This window comes from Scyliorhinus canicula, chromosome 16 (genome assembly GCF_902713615.1).
Source record: "Scyliorhinus canicula chromosome 16, sScyCan1.1, whole genome shotgun sequence".
NCBI classification, from domain to species: Eukaryota; Metazoa; Chordata; class Chondrichthyes; order Carcharhiniformes; family Scyliorhinidae; genus Scyliorhinus; species Scyliorhinus canicula.
Window position 1 is genome coordinate 127,406,699 of NC_052161.1, and position 15,641 is coordinate 127,422,339.

The following is a 15,641-nucleotide window of genomic DNA, read 5'->3' on the forward strand; positions in this document are numbered from 1 at the left end:
GTTAGTTGATTAGTTGTCAAAACCAACATGCATATAAAATTTCCATCCTTTCCACTTCTTTCCCGAATCAAGTCAAAGAAACTTTGCACAGCTTTTTGGTTAACACAGGGAATTAATTGTATGTAGACAATTTCCCGAACAAATTACATTTTACTTTGAACATAAAGCCAATTAAAGATAATCTGCAGATTGACAATATGCAAGTCTATTTAGTGATAGAGGAAAGAAGAATATTCATGTAAAATTTATTAATCATTATTGCACCTATTCCGAGTTCTTTACGTTGGAAGTAAGCTCGGTAATGATATCAATTAAGCTCTCTACTTCTTGGCCCATTGAAACCATTTGAACCACACAGCCATCGGGCAGGATTCTCCGGTTGCCCAGCAACGCGTTTCTCGGTGGCACACCGTTCACTGGCGGCGGGATTCTTACTTCTCACTACTTGTCAGTGGGATTTCCCATTGGAGCTACCCCATTCCTCCGGGAATGGGGGTGCGCTGCCAGCGGGAAAAGAGAATCCTAACAACCGGAGAATTCCACTCGAAGGTAAACAATTCACACCCTCTCATAGCGTTCAGGTGCAAGCCAGAGAAGTGTCGTGAATTAATGTAACACCGCGTTTATGATATAAATGTTCTTATATCAGAATCATTTCTCACTCTTTTTCTCTCACTCATTCTGTCTCTCTGTGTCACTTACTCAATTTGTCTCTGTCACTCACTCTTTCTCTCTCATTCACTTTCTCTTTCTCTCACTCTCTGTCTCTCTGTATGTCTCCATGTCACTCTCTCTGTTACTCACTCTATGTCACTCACCCTGTCTCTCTGTTACTCACTCTATGTCTCTCTGTCAGTCTCTCTCTGTTACTCACTCTATGTCTCTCTGTCACTCTCTTTCTCTCTCTCAATCTCTGTCTCTCTGTCACTCTCTCTCTGTCACTTTCTGATGCTCTCTGTCACACTCTTACTCACTCACTCTCTGTCACTCACTCTCTGTCACTCACGCTCTATCACTCACGCTCTGTCTCTCTGTCACTCTCTCTTTGTGTGTGTCTCTCTCTGTCTGTCACTCACTCTCTCTCTGTGTCACTCACTCTCTGTCTCTCTGTCACTCTCTGTGTCTCTCTCTCTCTGTTTGTCTCTCTCTCTCTGTCACTCTGTCACTCTCTCTCTCTGTCTCTCACTCTCTTCTGTTTTGTTCATGTACTGAGTACCTGGTTTCATGTGAGTCAACATGAAGCGGTTGGTGGGGGAGTCATTCCCCGAACCCCATCCATTCTCCATTCACCTATTAATGGGAAGCTGTGGAGAATTGGTGGTTCAGGGCTTGGAGTTGCTGTGTGATGAACATAGAACATAGAACAGTACAGCACAGAACAGGCCCTTCGGCCCTCGATATTGTGCCGAGCAATGATCACCCTACTCAAACCCACATATCCACCCTATACCCGTAACCCAACAACCCCCCCCTTAACCTTATTTTTTAGGACACTACGGGCAATTTAGCATGGCCAATCCACCTAACCCGCACATCTTTGGACTGTGGGAGGAAACCGGAGCACCCGGAGGAAACCCACGCACACACGGGGAGGACGTGCAGACTCCACACAGACAGTGGCCCAGCCGGGAATCGAACCTGGGATCCTGGAGCTGTGAAGCATTTATGCTAACTACCATGCTACCGTGCTGCCCATGAGTCATGGGAGGGAAAGGGGAGGAAATAACCAGCATATCGAACAATTGATAACTCCAGTTAAATCCATCTGGGGGTGTTTTGCATCGTCTGCACCTCAAACATAAAGCACGAGGCAGACATAAATAGTGAGGGAGATTGGGCGGGGGGGGGGGGGGGGGGGGAGGCCTGGGGACATGAATTCATATCACACCAGGGCAGCTGGTGGAATTTGGGTTCAGTTGATAAATATGGAGTTGAAAGCGAGTCTCAGTAATAGTCACCATGACAGTTATCACGATTGTTGTAAAAGCCCACCTGGTTCACTAATGCTCTTTCGCGAAGGAAGGCTGGCGTGCTGATGCAGTCTGGCCTATATCTGTCTCCAGATCCACAGCAATGTGGTTGATTCATAACTACCCTCGCATAACGGTGAAACATGTGGCACAGTGGTTCGATCCCGGCTCTGGGTCACTGTCCGTGTGGAGTTTGCACATTCTCCCCGCGTCTGCGTGGGTTTCGCCCCCACAACCCAAAGATGTGCTGGGTAGGTGAATTGGCCATGCTAAATTGCCCCTTAATTGGAAAAAACGAATTGGGTACTCTAAATTTATTTGTTAAAAACTATACTCTGCAATGACCCAGCAAGCCACTCAGTTCAAGGACAATTAAGGATAGGCAATAAATGCTGGCCTGCCCAACAACGCTCACATCCAATGAAAGAATTTTATGAAAATACTGTCTGTATTATACCAGGTCCTGGGATTTTCCAATACCAGTTTATAACATGGATACCTTTCCATGGATGAGAACTTGGAAAATCTATCCTGCAAGAAATTCAGTAGGGTGCATAAGTGCAGCTAAATCTTATTCGAGGGTCCCATCATTTGAACGCACAGTTTGAATTGCTGCTTTTTGAGTACTCTCTGTTACCACAGTCTGGCTTTATTTAAAACAATGTACCATTTATAAGCCCTGTAGGTGTTTCCTATTGCTTGCCTTCTGCATCTGGAAGCCATGGACATATTTTATGTTGATAATCGACAGGTGTTATCACCGTGTTGCTGTCCCTTTATGGATTTGCCCCCCCCCCCCCCCCCCCCCCCCCCCAGCAAACATCTCTGTAACCTCTTCCAGGCCTACAAACCCACCCACTGTACCCCATTCCCACCCCCCAACATCTCTGTAACGTTTTTGCAGTTCCACAAAACCCACCCACTGTACCCCATTCCCACCCCCCAACATCTCTGTAACGTATTTGCAGTTCCACAAAACCCACCCACTGTATCCCATTCCCTCCAACACTGAGGTATTATCTCCCAGAACTTTGCATTTCTTTTTAAGTCTGTTCTCTTTTTTAAACAATGTATTTTATTACAACATGCGTCGAAACAGGTTACATCAAATAAACACCCCGGGAAACATACTTCCCAACAATCAACTATACAGTCTGTACAGTTTTCCCCTTTTTCACCCTCCCCATGTCTGTTCTCTTGAACAAGGCTTTGAAATTTCCTCCTTAAACTTCTCTGTGTCTCTCTTCTCCTTAAAATCCACCTCCTAACCAAGCTTTTGGTCACCACAAGATCTCCTTCTTTGATAATATGGTATCCATTTAAAAAATATATAAATTTAGAGTACCCAATTCATTTTTTCCAATTAAGGGGCAATTTAGCATGTCCAATCCACCTACCCTGCACAGCTTTGGGTTGTGGGGGCGAAGCCACGGGGAGAATGTGCAAACTCCACACGGACAGTTACCCAGGGCCAGGATCGAACCTGGGACCTCGGCGCCATGAGGCAGCAGTGCTAACCACTGCACCACCGTGCTGCCCTGGTATCCATTTGTAAAAGTTTTTCTGACTGAATGAAATGCTTCATCCTTCATTCTCAACTCTACTAAATTACCAGTGGTTGAAGACCGGTTAGTCCCAATCTCCTGTGGGTTCTGTAGTGAGAACGTAGTCAAGGTCAACACAAAGGGACAGCCACCAGAGCCAAGTAAAGATTGTATTATGGGGCCTGTTCCACCATTCAATAAGTGTTCTGATTGTAACCTCAATTCCACATTCCTGCCAACCCCGATAACCTTTCACCCCTTTGCTTATCAAGAATCACAGCGCTGAGGCCCCGGGTTCGATCCTGGCCCTGGGTCACCGTTTGTGTGGAGTTTGCAATTCTCCCCGTGTGGGCGTGGTTCTCATCCCTACAACCCAGAAATGTGCAGGATGAGTGGAGTAGCCACGCTAAATTGCCTCTTAATTGGAAAAAAATGTATTGGGTACTTCAAATTTATAAAATAAAATCTACCTACCTTTGCCTTAAAATATTCAAAGATAAGTGAGATACCAGAGGACTGGAGAATAGAGTCATAGATCTTTACAGCATGGAAACAGGCCCTTCGGCCCAGCTTGTCCATGCCACCCAGTTTCTATCACTAAGCTAGTCCCACTTGCCCGTATTTGGCCTATATCCCTGCATCCACCTTGCCCATATAACTATCTAACTAGCTAATGTGGCACCGCTGTTTAAGAAAGGTAGCAGGGATAATCCAGGAAACTATAGGCCGGTGAGCCTCATGTTGGTAGCAGGTAAATTATTGGAGAGAATTCTCAGGGACAGGATTTATACTCACTTGTAAACAAATGGACTCATTAGCGATAGGCAGCATGGTTTTGTGAAGGGGAGGTTGTGCCTTAATAACTTGATTGAGTTTTCTGAGGAGGTGACAAAGATGATTATGAGGGAGGGCGGGTAATGTTGTTTACATGGACTCCAGTAAAGCCTTTGACAAGGTGCCTCATGGCAAACTGGTACAAAAGGTGAGGTCACACGGGATCAGAGGTGAAGTGGCAAGATGGATACAGAACTGGCTCGGTCACAGAAGGCAAAGGGTAGCAGTAGAAGGGAGTTTTTCTGAATGGAAGGTTGTGACTAGTGGTGGGGCCTCTGTTGTTTGTAGTTTACATAAATGATTTGGAGGAAAATGTAGCTGGGCTGATTAGTAAGTTGTAGATGACACTAAGGTTGGTGGAGTGCAGATATTGTTGAGGATTGTTCGAGGATACAGCAGGACATAGATAGGTCGGAGACCTGGGCAGAGAAATGGCAAATGGAGTTTAATCAGGACAAATGTGAGGTAACGCATTTTGGTAGGTCTAATATAGAGGGGAAATATACAGTAAATGGCAAAACTCTTAGGAATATAGAAAGCCAGAGAGTTCTGGATGTACCGGTCTACAGATCTTTGAAAGTGGCAACACAAGTGGACAAGGTAATCAAGAAAGCATACGGAATTCTTGCCTTCATTGGATGGAGCATCGAGTATAAAAACTGGCAAGTCATGCTATAGAACCTTGGTACGGTCGCACTTGGAATATTGAGCATAATTCTTGTCGCCACACTAGCAGAAGGATGTGGAGGATTTGGCGAGGGTGCAGGGGAGGTTTACCAGGATGTTGCGTGGTCTGGAGGGTGTTATTTATGCTGAGAGAGGGCAGCATGGTGACACAGTGGTTAGCACTGCTGCCTCATGGCGCCGAGGTCCCAGGTTCGATCTCGGCTCTGGGTCACTGTCTGTGTGGAGTTTGCACATTCTCCCCGTGCTTGCGTGGGTTTCGCCCCCACAACCCAAAGATGTGCAGGATAGATGGATTGGCCACTCTAAATTGCCCCTTAATTGGAAAAAATGAATTGAGTACTCTAAATTAAAAAAATAAAATCTATGCTGAGAGACTGAATAAACTCAGACTGTTTTCATTAGAATGACAGAGGTAGGGCAGCACGGTGGTGCAGTGGTTAGCACTGCTGGCACTGAGGACCCGGATTTGATCCCGGCCCCGGGTCACTGTCCATGTGTAGTTTGCGCATTCTCCCCGTGTCTGCCTGGATCTCACCCTCACAACCCAGGGTAGGAGGATTGCCAACACTAAATTGCCCTTTAATTGGGAAAAAAAAAGAATTGGATACTCTAAATTTATATTAAAAATAAGAATGTCGGAGGTTGAGGGATGACCTGATAGAGGTCTAAAAAATTATGAGAGGCATGGATGGAGTGGCTGGGCAGGCACACTTTCCCAGGGTGGTGGGGTCAGCCGCTAGGGGGCATAGGTTTAAGGTCCATGGGACAAAGTTTGGAAGAGATGGTAAATCAGCACGGTGGCGCAGTGGTTAGCACTGGTGTCTCACAGCGCCGAGGTCCCAGGTTCGATCCTGGTTTTGGGTCACTGTTGGTGTGGAATTTGCACATTCTCCCATTGTTTGCATTGGTTTCGCCCCCACAACCCAAAGATGTGCAGGTTGGGTGGATTTGCCACATTAAATTGGCCCTTAATTGGAAAAAATGAATTGGGAACTTTAAACTTATAAAACCAAAGAAGAGATGTGCGAGGCAGGTCTTTCACACAGAGGGTGATGAGTGCTTGGGGAGGTTGTGGAAGCAGATACATTAATGGCGTTCAAAAGACATCTCAGCAAATGCATAGATAGGATGGATGTAGAGGAATACGAAACAAAGAAGGGTTTTGGCCAAGGTTGGTATCATGACCGCTTCAGGCTTCGAAGGCCGAAGGGCCTGTTCCTGTGCTGTATTGTTCTTTGACTCTGTTTCCATCAATATTTGAAGAAGAGGATTCCAAAGATTCACAACCCTCTGAGAGACTCATTTTTCCTCTTCTCTTTCTTAAATATGCCCTTGTTTTTAAACAGTGTCACCCTAGTTCTAGATTCTCCCACAGGAGGAAACGTCCTTTCCACATCCACCCTGTCAATACTCCTCAACATCTAGGGCCGGATTCTCCTTTCCGGGGACTAAATCCCCATGCTGGCGGGAAAACCGGCGGGAACCACTCCGGCGTCAACAGCCCCCGAAAGTGCGGAATTCTCCACCACACGTCCGGGGGTTAGGTGGACGCCGGAGGGGTTGGCGTATTCTGGTGCATGCGCAGGGGGTTGCCTTCTCTGCGCCAGCCATGGCGGAACCCTACAGGGGCCTGCGCTGAAGGAAGGAGTGGCCCCCAGGGCAGAGGCCCGTCCGCAGATCGGTGGTCCCCGATTGCGGGCCAGGCCACAGCCGCCCCCCCCCCCCCCGGGGTCGGATCTCCCCGCGCCCCCCTGAGGACTGCACCAGCCGACTTACCTGCCAGATGCTGCCGTATGGGACCATGTCTAATTCACGCCGGCGGGACTGGACAAAAACAGGCGGCCGCTCGGCCCATTGGGGCCTGGAGAATTGTCGGGGGGGGGCGCTGCCAATGGCCCCGACCGGCATGGCATGAACCCGCCCCACCCGATAACAAGCGCCGGAGAATACGGCAGCCGGCGTCTGGGCTGGATTCGCACCACCCCCTGGAGATTTTCCGACCCGGCGAGGGGGTCGGAGAATCCCGCTGCTTATGTTTCAATCAATTCACCTCTTGCTCACGGCGCTGAGGTCCCAGGTTCGATCCCGGCTCTGGGTCACTGTCTGTGTGGAGTTTGCACATTCTCCCCGTGTCTGCGTGGGTTTCGCCCCCACAACCCAAAAATGTGCAGAGTAGGTGGATTGGCCACGCTAAATTGCCCCTTAATTGGAAAAAATAATTGGGTAATCTAAATTTATTTTAAAAAAATTTTTTTTTTTAAATTCACCTCTTGCTCAGCTAAACCCCAGTGGATACAAGCCCAGTCTGTCCAACGTTTCCTCATAAGACAACCCACCTATTCCAGGTATTAGTCTGGCAAATCTTCTCTGAACTGCTTCCAATGCATTTACGTCCTCCCTTAAATAAGGAGGCCAATACTGTATAAAGTCCTCCAGATGTGGTCTCATCAATGCCCTGTACAACAGAAGCATAACAGTTAACAGGGACAGTTAACAATCTACAGTGCACTACCCATGATAGTAAAGGTAACCACTGTTATGATAGGAATCTAACCGGAGTGATAATGGAAGGTAGCCCCAGTGTTTGGCCTTTGCACAATTTGCTTAACAACAGGGACTGCACTGCAATGGGCAGTGTGAATCACTTTAGGACAGCCTGAGGTTGGAAGGTATTGTGTAAAGGCAAGTTTCCCTTTGGTATGGCAGATTTTAAGTTATATAAAGGGTGAATTTATTTGACAACATTTGTCAGCGGTAATGCTGTATGTCTTAAATTTACTTTGTTGTTTTCTCTGTTGCTCCTGGATGTGGAGCCCTAGCTGGGCAAGAGCACAGGTGCATGGCTGCTGAGCCAACTAGTGAGTGACCTGTACAAGTATCTGCAAGCAACATATCAATACCACAAGTCTGCTTTATAGGAGCCACTCTGAGCTCAGAGAATGCAGCTGTCTCTCTCTCACACACACACACACGGAGCTTCCTGTTGGCTCAGAGCTCTTAACAGCATGGATGCTCCTGACCTACTCCACATCTGGCACACCTGGCAGCATATCCCCACAGTGCCCTCAGATTGAGTAGAAAACAAGGAGCCACCCTGAAAACTCAAAGCACCATCTCGCACGTTGTGTTCCAAGTAATTAGAGCAGAATTAATATCTGGATTTGTTTTGAAACGAATGCAGGGGCACATTGATATGATACTGTAAATAGAACTGTCAACACGGAGGAAATATTGGGAGTGGGATGAATTATGAAAGCTATTATGAAACATGTACGGCTCAGAATGAGATATGCAAAATTAGAATCTTCTGATGAGAAAATTACACACATTTCACAAATCTTGACATTCCAAGTGCAAATCCTCTTCTTCACTGGAGGGGAGCTGGTGGAATAACAAAAGACAGTTTCAGACATGAGCAAGTTAAATATTCTAACCAGGATCTTCCACCCTCCCTCCACTACGTCCTGAGCGGAACTGGGCTGGCAGGAGAAGAAAATGGAACTGGGATGTACACTGCCAAGTCCACATCCACCGGATTTCCTGCCAGACATGAGTGGTGACAATAGATCTATCTGTGTACACCCATACATGGGGCGTGTACTGAAATGTTAATCCAGCCACAGAAACATATCATATGATATATTTTCTGTCACTTCACTCATAGCAATGGGATTTCTGTATCTCCGGTTTTACAATGCTAACTTTTGAAAGCTGGGCGTCCTGGGTGGTTGATTGTTCTGTGATGAGTTTCTCAAGTTGTAGTATATTCGTTTACAATTTAAACATTTACTGGCAGCTCCAAGGTAAATAAATCTCTTCTGCTATATCCTCGAGGACTTCTCAGCAGAGGCTGGAGGTACCATTAAATCTATTGAAATTTCTCCAAACTGGAATGTCGGCCAGGGTCAAGGGTACATCTTTGTGGTTGGTGACGTTTTGCTTCAAGGAAGTATCCCAGTTTTGCTCAGGCTGAATATATGGGCTTCTGTGTTTCCATCAAAGTATTAATTTTCCAATTAAGGGGCAATTTTTGCATGGCCAATCCACCTACCCTGCACATCTTTGGGTTGTGGGGGTGAAACCCATGCAAACACGGGGAGAATGTGCAAACTCCAAACGGACAGTGAACCGAGGCTGGGATCGAACCCAGGTCCTCGGTGCCGTGAGACAGCAGTGCTGACCATTGCGCCATCCGTCAAACTATTAAAGATGCTCCCAGACTTTCAGTCCATTTATAAATTTGCTGTTCATGGACAACTGTTTTAAAACTGACATTTGTGTCGTTACACTGACCATGTTGTGACGTTTCAGCCACCGACTTTAATGGGGATGCCACGCTTCTCCTATTTACCTCTCTCTGTGGCTGACTCATTGGCCTCTATGATGCTAACAGGTATTATTGTGAATAGACACCCTGTAACTAGATAACAATAGATTATTGACAGAGAGCAGATGAGGAACAGCATGCCTTACATTGAAACATGTCCTTTGATCCATGTGGTCCATGACCCCCCCCCTCATATAAACCCCCCCCCCCCCCCCAGTACAACCTTCTATTTCTTTCTCCCTCATGTTTATCTAACCTTCCTCATGACGCCGAGGACCCGGGTTCGATCCCGGCCCCGGGTCACTGTCTGTGTGGAGTTTGCATTCTTCCCGTGCCTGCGTGGGCCTCATCCCCACGACCGAAATATGTGCAGGGTAGGCGGATTGGCCACGCTAAATTGTCCCTTAATTAGGAAAAAACAATTTTAATTTTAAAATGTTTATCTAGCTTTCTCTTAAATTAATTTGAAGGTACAGCTAGGTTCTAACGGTTTTCCTAATCTAGGGCCATTTTCTTTTTGTGTATTCCGTTCTGTAACCCATTGCATTTAGTCCCTTCCTCCACTGTCTCTTCACATCCTTTATTACATTGTGAAAACTCAGTCAACCCTGACAGGCATTTTTCAGCACGTTCATTGCACTGCCCTGCCTTAACCCGCTGTGAATTTGGTTCTCTATTTGTTTGACATTGATGTTAACAGTGTATAGTAAATTGCACGCTTTAAGACTCCTTGCATTGACCCTACAAACGATCTATCCAGACTGGTGTTGAGTGTTAGATTGGGCACCTGTATGGATTGCTCCTTGAAGGATACTTTGATCTTGACTGGATAGAGGACTGAAGACAATTTCAGTCTGTCTGACAAGGAGTTTTCTCATTACAGCCGGCAGTGGTCCCAGCAAAAGCAAATGCATCCTTATGTCCATCTAGCACCTGAAAAGGCAGCAGGATAGGTTCCATTGTGTGAATATTTACAAGATAGCCTCTTGAATGAAAAAAATGAAAATCACTTATTGTCACGAGTAGGCTTCAAATGAAGTTACTGTGAAAAGCCCCTAGTCGCCACATTCCGGCACCTGTTCAGGAAGGCTGTTACGGGAATCGAACCGTGCTGCTGGCCTGCTTGGTCTGCTTTCAAAGCCAGTGATTTAGTCCTGTGCTAAACACAATGTATGGGTGCTATATAGCTAGTTAACTAGCTATTTAACTAGCAGGATTCGGGACAAGGCTGTTGAATCTTGTGATTCACAATGATCGAAACGTTACACAAGATTGCCCGGTATGTAACGGCAGTGCCTGGGAGATCTTGCCAGGGTGCCATTTGGTACTTGCCCACACAAACATGGACCAAGCATAAAGGCTCACGGGGGAGGTCTCCCAAGCCATTGGAGACCCCTGGATGGTCGGGGACAGGGCAGGGTGGCACCCTAGCACTACCTTGTTGGCACTGCCAGGTTGGCATGAAAACTGTTAGGTTGGCATGGATACTGCCAGGGTGGCAGAACCAGGATGGCACTGCCAAGGACTTGGGCCTGAGGGGTGTCATATCCATGAAAGGGGGGTGAAGGACAGGGGGTAAATGGCGGGTATGAAGGGATCTCATAAAGTTTTGGGGGGTGAAGGGTGGGGGTCCTGAAAAGGGGGGCTGAAAGGTGGAGTGGGGATGGAAAAGAGGGGGGGCCCTCAGTGACCCCACAGCAGGGTGTCCTCACTTGAGGGTGATAATGCCCATGTCTGTAGGGATGACAGTACCCCTGGGTGGAGAGTTCGGTGCACCCTTTCAAAATGGCGAATCGATGTATGAGGCGTCGAGTTCAGTTCCCCACTGCTGAAAAAATTTTTAAGTGTGGGCTTGACTGGGGAAAACTCCCCAAAGTCCCAAAAAATGATTGTGTTTCTTGGCTGCGTGCCATTCGCTGGCAACGGGCACTCTAAATTTTTTTTTAAAATAGTAGTAAGTCTTGGGGCGTGATTCTCCAGTCCCCTAGCCACGTGATTGTTGACAGTGCCCTGTTTGTTGGTGGCTGAATTCTCCAATTCTGCCGCTGGTCAATGGGATTTCCCATTGAAGCCAGCCCTTGCCGCCAAGAAACCCGCGAGTGGAGGCGTGCTGTCAGCGGGGAAAAAGAATTCCAACAGCTGCCAAATTCCAGCCCTTGTCTTAGATATTTTTTTGAGACTGGCAATTTGTTATTTGCAGTTTCCTATGCGTAAAGCACAGAGCGATAAGATGGCTGCATCTATTATAATAATTTGGGGTGGGTGAGAGAATATACCGATTCTGATTTCCCACAGATTTTAATGTATTTCTACAAAGAATCCCAGCAGATTTTACTAACATTTCTCACAGATTTTCATTTTCATTGACCCTGTCTATGGGATATCTGCAGAAAATGTGTTCCAGATGTCACGTGGGTGTGAGACACAGAGGGAAATGGAATGGTCCATCCATCAACTAATGCTGTGAAGCGTAAACTGAGAGTGTCTTTTACAAAGGCTTAGGCCTGTGAACTGCCCTGTTCTGGAAAACTCACAGCCGGCAGTTTTGCTTGGTGCAGACACAGGCCGTACAAGGTTTGCTGACTCACTCAGATGTTTCGAAAGTTCTTTTTGGAGTCTGAAACATTACATTACCTGAAGCCAGAGGTTCAAACTTGTTCAAATGGTGGGGTGGGGGCAGGTTTAGCAGGTTCGTTCGAAAACACTGTCTCATACTGCATGGGAAGACATGTCTCACACTAACCTTGCAGTCTGGTCAACTGCAGAGAATCACACAATCCTTTCCTCACTGCCACTTTCCCACAAGAGTCACGATAAAGTAATTAGGAATTGGGCTTTTCCTACCCCTGGCCTAAGAGAACTGAAGATAATTGTAGCACCCCAAACCAGACTCTGAGGTAAACTTTGACAAAATGTCTGCAGAAATGTTTCTGTTGCAGCTTCCATTTGTAGTACACAACTCATTAGCTCATAAGATGTAGGAGTAGAAGTAGGCCATTCGGCCCATCAAGTCTACTCCACCATTTAGTGAGATCATGACTGATCCTATCGATAATCCTCATCTCCACTTTCCCGCCTTATCCCCATATTTTTTTAATTTTTAATAAATTTAGAGTACCCAATTAATTTTTTCCAATTAAGGGGCAATTTAGCGTGGCCAGTCCACCTAGCCTGCACATCTTTGGGTTGTGGGGGTGAAACCCACACAAACACAGGGAGAATGTGCAAACTCCACACAGACAGTGTCCCAGAGCCGGGATCGAACCTGGGACCTTAGCGCTATGAGGCTGCAGGGCTAACCCACTGCGCCACCGTGCTGCCCGCCTTATCCCCATATTCCTTGATTCCCTCACTGGTTAAAAATCTGTCTATCTCAGCCTTGACCATACCTAATGGTCCAGCCTCTACAGCCCTCTGCAGTAAAGAATTCCACAGATTCACTACCCTCCGAGGGAAGAAATTCCTCCTCGCCTCTCTCTTAAATGGGCGACTCCCTTGCTCAGAAATTGTGCCCCTGCGACGCTGAGGACCCAGATTCGAATCCTGGCGCTGGGTCACTGTCCATGTGGAGTTTTCATATTCTCCCCGTGTCTGCGTAGGTTTCACCCCCACAACCCAAAGATGTGCAGGTTGGGTGGATTGGCCACGCTAAATTGCCCGTTAATTGGGGAAAAAAATTGGGTACTCTAAAGTTATTTTTAAAAAAGAAATTGTGCACTCTGCTCCTCATTCACTATAAGTCAAGGAAATTTTATAGGAACCACTTTGGTCTTAGCTGGTGCACTACATAAATAAATAACTTACATTTATATAGCACACTTTATTTTCTCATCATCTTCCAAAGTGCTTTACGGCCATCAAATATTTTGGAGTAGTGTTGTCACAGTTATTTTGCAGGGAAACAATGTGCACGTGGCAAGATTCCAGAAAAAGCAATGAAGCACTTGGTGGAATGTTGGCCAGGACATCCTGCTTGACTTTGAATGGCCGTGCGATCTTTAATGTCCAGCTGAGCAGGAAAATGAGGTGTGAGTTTAACATTCTATTCAAAGGGTGGTATCTCTAACTCTGCTGCACTCCTTCAGTATTGTGATCAGGGGCAGGATTTACCGAGCAACCCAACTGCAGGAGTCGGCTCACCAGCAGGAATTTCTGCTCGCGTTGTTGGCAACGGGATTTCCTGTTGGCTGCACCCCTCGTGGCCAGGAAACCCATGCGCCATTGGTGGGACCGGAATAACCCACCGGTGTGAACAGCTGGTAAATTCCACCCGAAATATTAGCCTAGACTATGTACACATGTCCTGGAGTTGGGCTTGGACCCATTAACTCTGAGACAGAGATGAGTGCTACCAAACCAGGTCAAGCTACAAATAATGATAATAATAGCTCCTGTATCATTAAAAACAGGTTAGAGGTCTGTGATAAATTAAAAGTATGATCTGGTGTAACACTAAACTGTATCAGGTCCCATCCCTGGCTGGGGCTGTGTTATTTGATCTCAGCGGGTGGCAGTTAGTGCCACTCTGCCATAGGGAGAAGGGAAATCATTAACGGTTCCTGTCCTGTTGGGAGCTGCACATGTATGGATATTAATGAGGTTTAGCTGTGATGCCCTGACAGGCCCAATGGTCTTCTAACGCTCACTGCATTTACATAGCACATTTCACATTGTAACAAAATGTTTCACAGCTAGTGTGTTTTCTAATGTAATCGCTGTTGTAATGTAGGAACCGTGACGGCAAATTCGAACAAAGCAAAATCCCATAAACACTGTGATAAGGACTATATAGGGCGGCACGGTGGCACAGCGGTTAGCACTGCCTCACGCCGCCGAGGTCCCAGGTTTGATCCCGGCCCAGGGTCACTGTCCATGTGGAGTTTGCACATTCTCCCCGTGTCTGAGTGAGTCTCACCCCCACAACCCAAAGATGTGCAGGGGAGGTGGATTGGCCACGCTAAATTGCCCCTTCATTGGGAAAAATTATAATTGGGTACTGTAAATTTAAAAAAAAGATAATGACCAGATAATCTGTTTTAGTGGTGATTCTGAGGGATACATATTGGCCGAGACACCGGGGAAAACTCGGGAGAGTGCCTTGGGATATATTACATCCACCTGAGAGGGTAGGTGAGGCCTAGGTTTAACAGCAAAGCCATAGGACAACACTTCCATCAGTGCCACACTGGAGCATCAGACCAGATTTTGTGCACAGATTTCTGGAGTGGGATTTGAACCTCCGACTCTGAGGTGGGAAGGCTGTCACTGAACCATGGCTACATGAGGTTGCCACCAGAGGACTATAGGGCCCAGAGCATCTTACTCCAGCAAGAAAGCAAAATCTTCAGAAATGGAAAGGAGAAAATTGGGTGGAAAAGCTGCTACGGTGATAACAGGTTTTAATGTTGAATGGATCATTATTTTCAGACATTATCTGACAGAAACATCAAATGCAGGAACAGTATTATCTCCCAGCAGCATCTCCTGTGCAGAAATAGTCAAATAAACAGACAGAATTTTGGTGCAGTACTCCAGAATTGTTTTATTCCCTGTGCGATTCAATCCAGGATTTACAATTTCCTGCTGAGGTAAATGGGACATGTACCTTTAAAAAGCGGAAAAGATGAATTATGAAACACAGGACTCCGTCACAGAGTCAGTCACCCTCTGGAGCGCTGTAATAAATTCCCCAGAGAGAGAGAGAGACTGCCATCTGTTAGCCTGTCATTTTCCATAACGCCATGTGGCAGTTTTCCAGACAGTCTCACGCAATGTTCTCGTCTGCCTTCTCTGACCTGGCACAGTAGGGCCACAGGAGAAAAGGCGCTTGCAGCAAAATGACTGACTAATCATTTCCTGCTGCTCCCACCAGGAGAACAGGAATAGAGGTAAGAAAAGTATGCCATAGCTGCGCTGTTCCATTGCAGGTGGCAAAAAGCATGATTTTTGGAAACAAAGTATTTTATATGCAGGTATATATTTACACACATATGTAATAGATAAATCTGTGTGTGTATCATATGTACCATATTGAGGCCATTTGCAGGTTTTTCTTCATTAATTCATGTGCTGACAAAGCCAGCATTTATTGCTCATCCCTAATTGAGAAGGTGATGGGAAGCTGTTTTCTTGAACCGCTGCAGTCTCTGTGATGTAGGTACACCCACGGTGCTTTTAGGGAGCGAGTTCCGCAATTTTGACCTTGTGACAGTGAAGAAACGGGCAACATATTTCCAGGTTAGAATAATGTGTGACTTGGAAGGGAACTTGCAAGGTGGT

At 46.5% G+C, this 15,641-nt stretch overlaps 1 protein-coding gene and 1 long non-coding RNA gene across 3 annotated transcripts in view; one reads left to right on the forward strand and one right to left on the reverse strand.

Moving 5' to 3' along the window:
* The window catches only part of LOC119979455 (MORN repeat-containing protein 1-like), a 261,776-nt gene that overhangs the window by 124,994 nt on the left and 121,141 nt on the right, over positions 1-15,641 (forward strand). The gene's annotated exons all lie outside the window — the stretch shown is intronic.
* The window catches only part of LOC119979456, a 52,171-nt gene that overhangs the window by 19,040 nt on the left and 17,490 nt on the right, over positions 1-15,641 (reverse strand). The window contains exons 3-4 of one of the 2 annotated variants that reach the window (XR_005463725.1): positions 10,150-10,295; positions 7,372-8,416 (exon numbers count right to left, since the gene is read on the reverse strand). This is a non-coding gene — a long non-coding RNA (uncharacterized LOC119979456). The remainder of the gene's footprint in view (positions 1-7,371; positions 8,417-10,149; positions 10,296-15,641) is intronic. The other variant, XR_005463724.1, reaches the window with a different exon arrangement.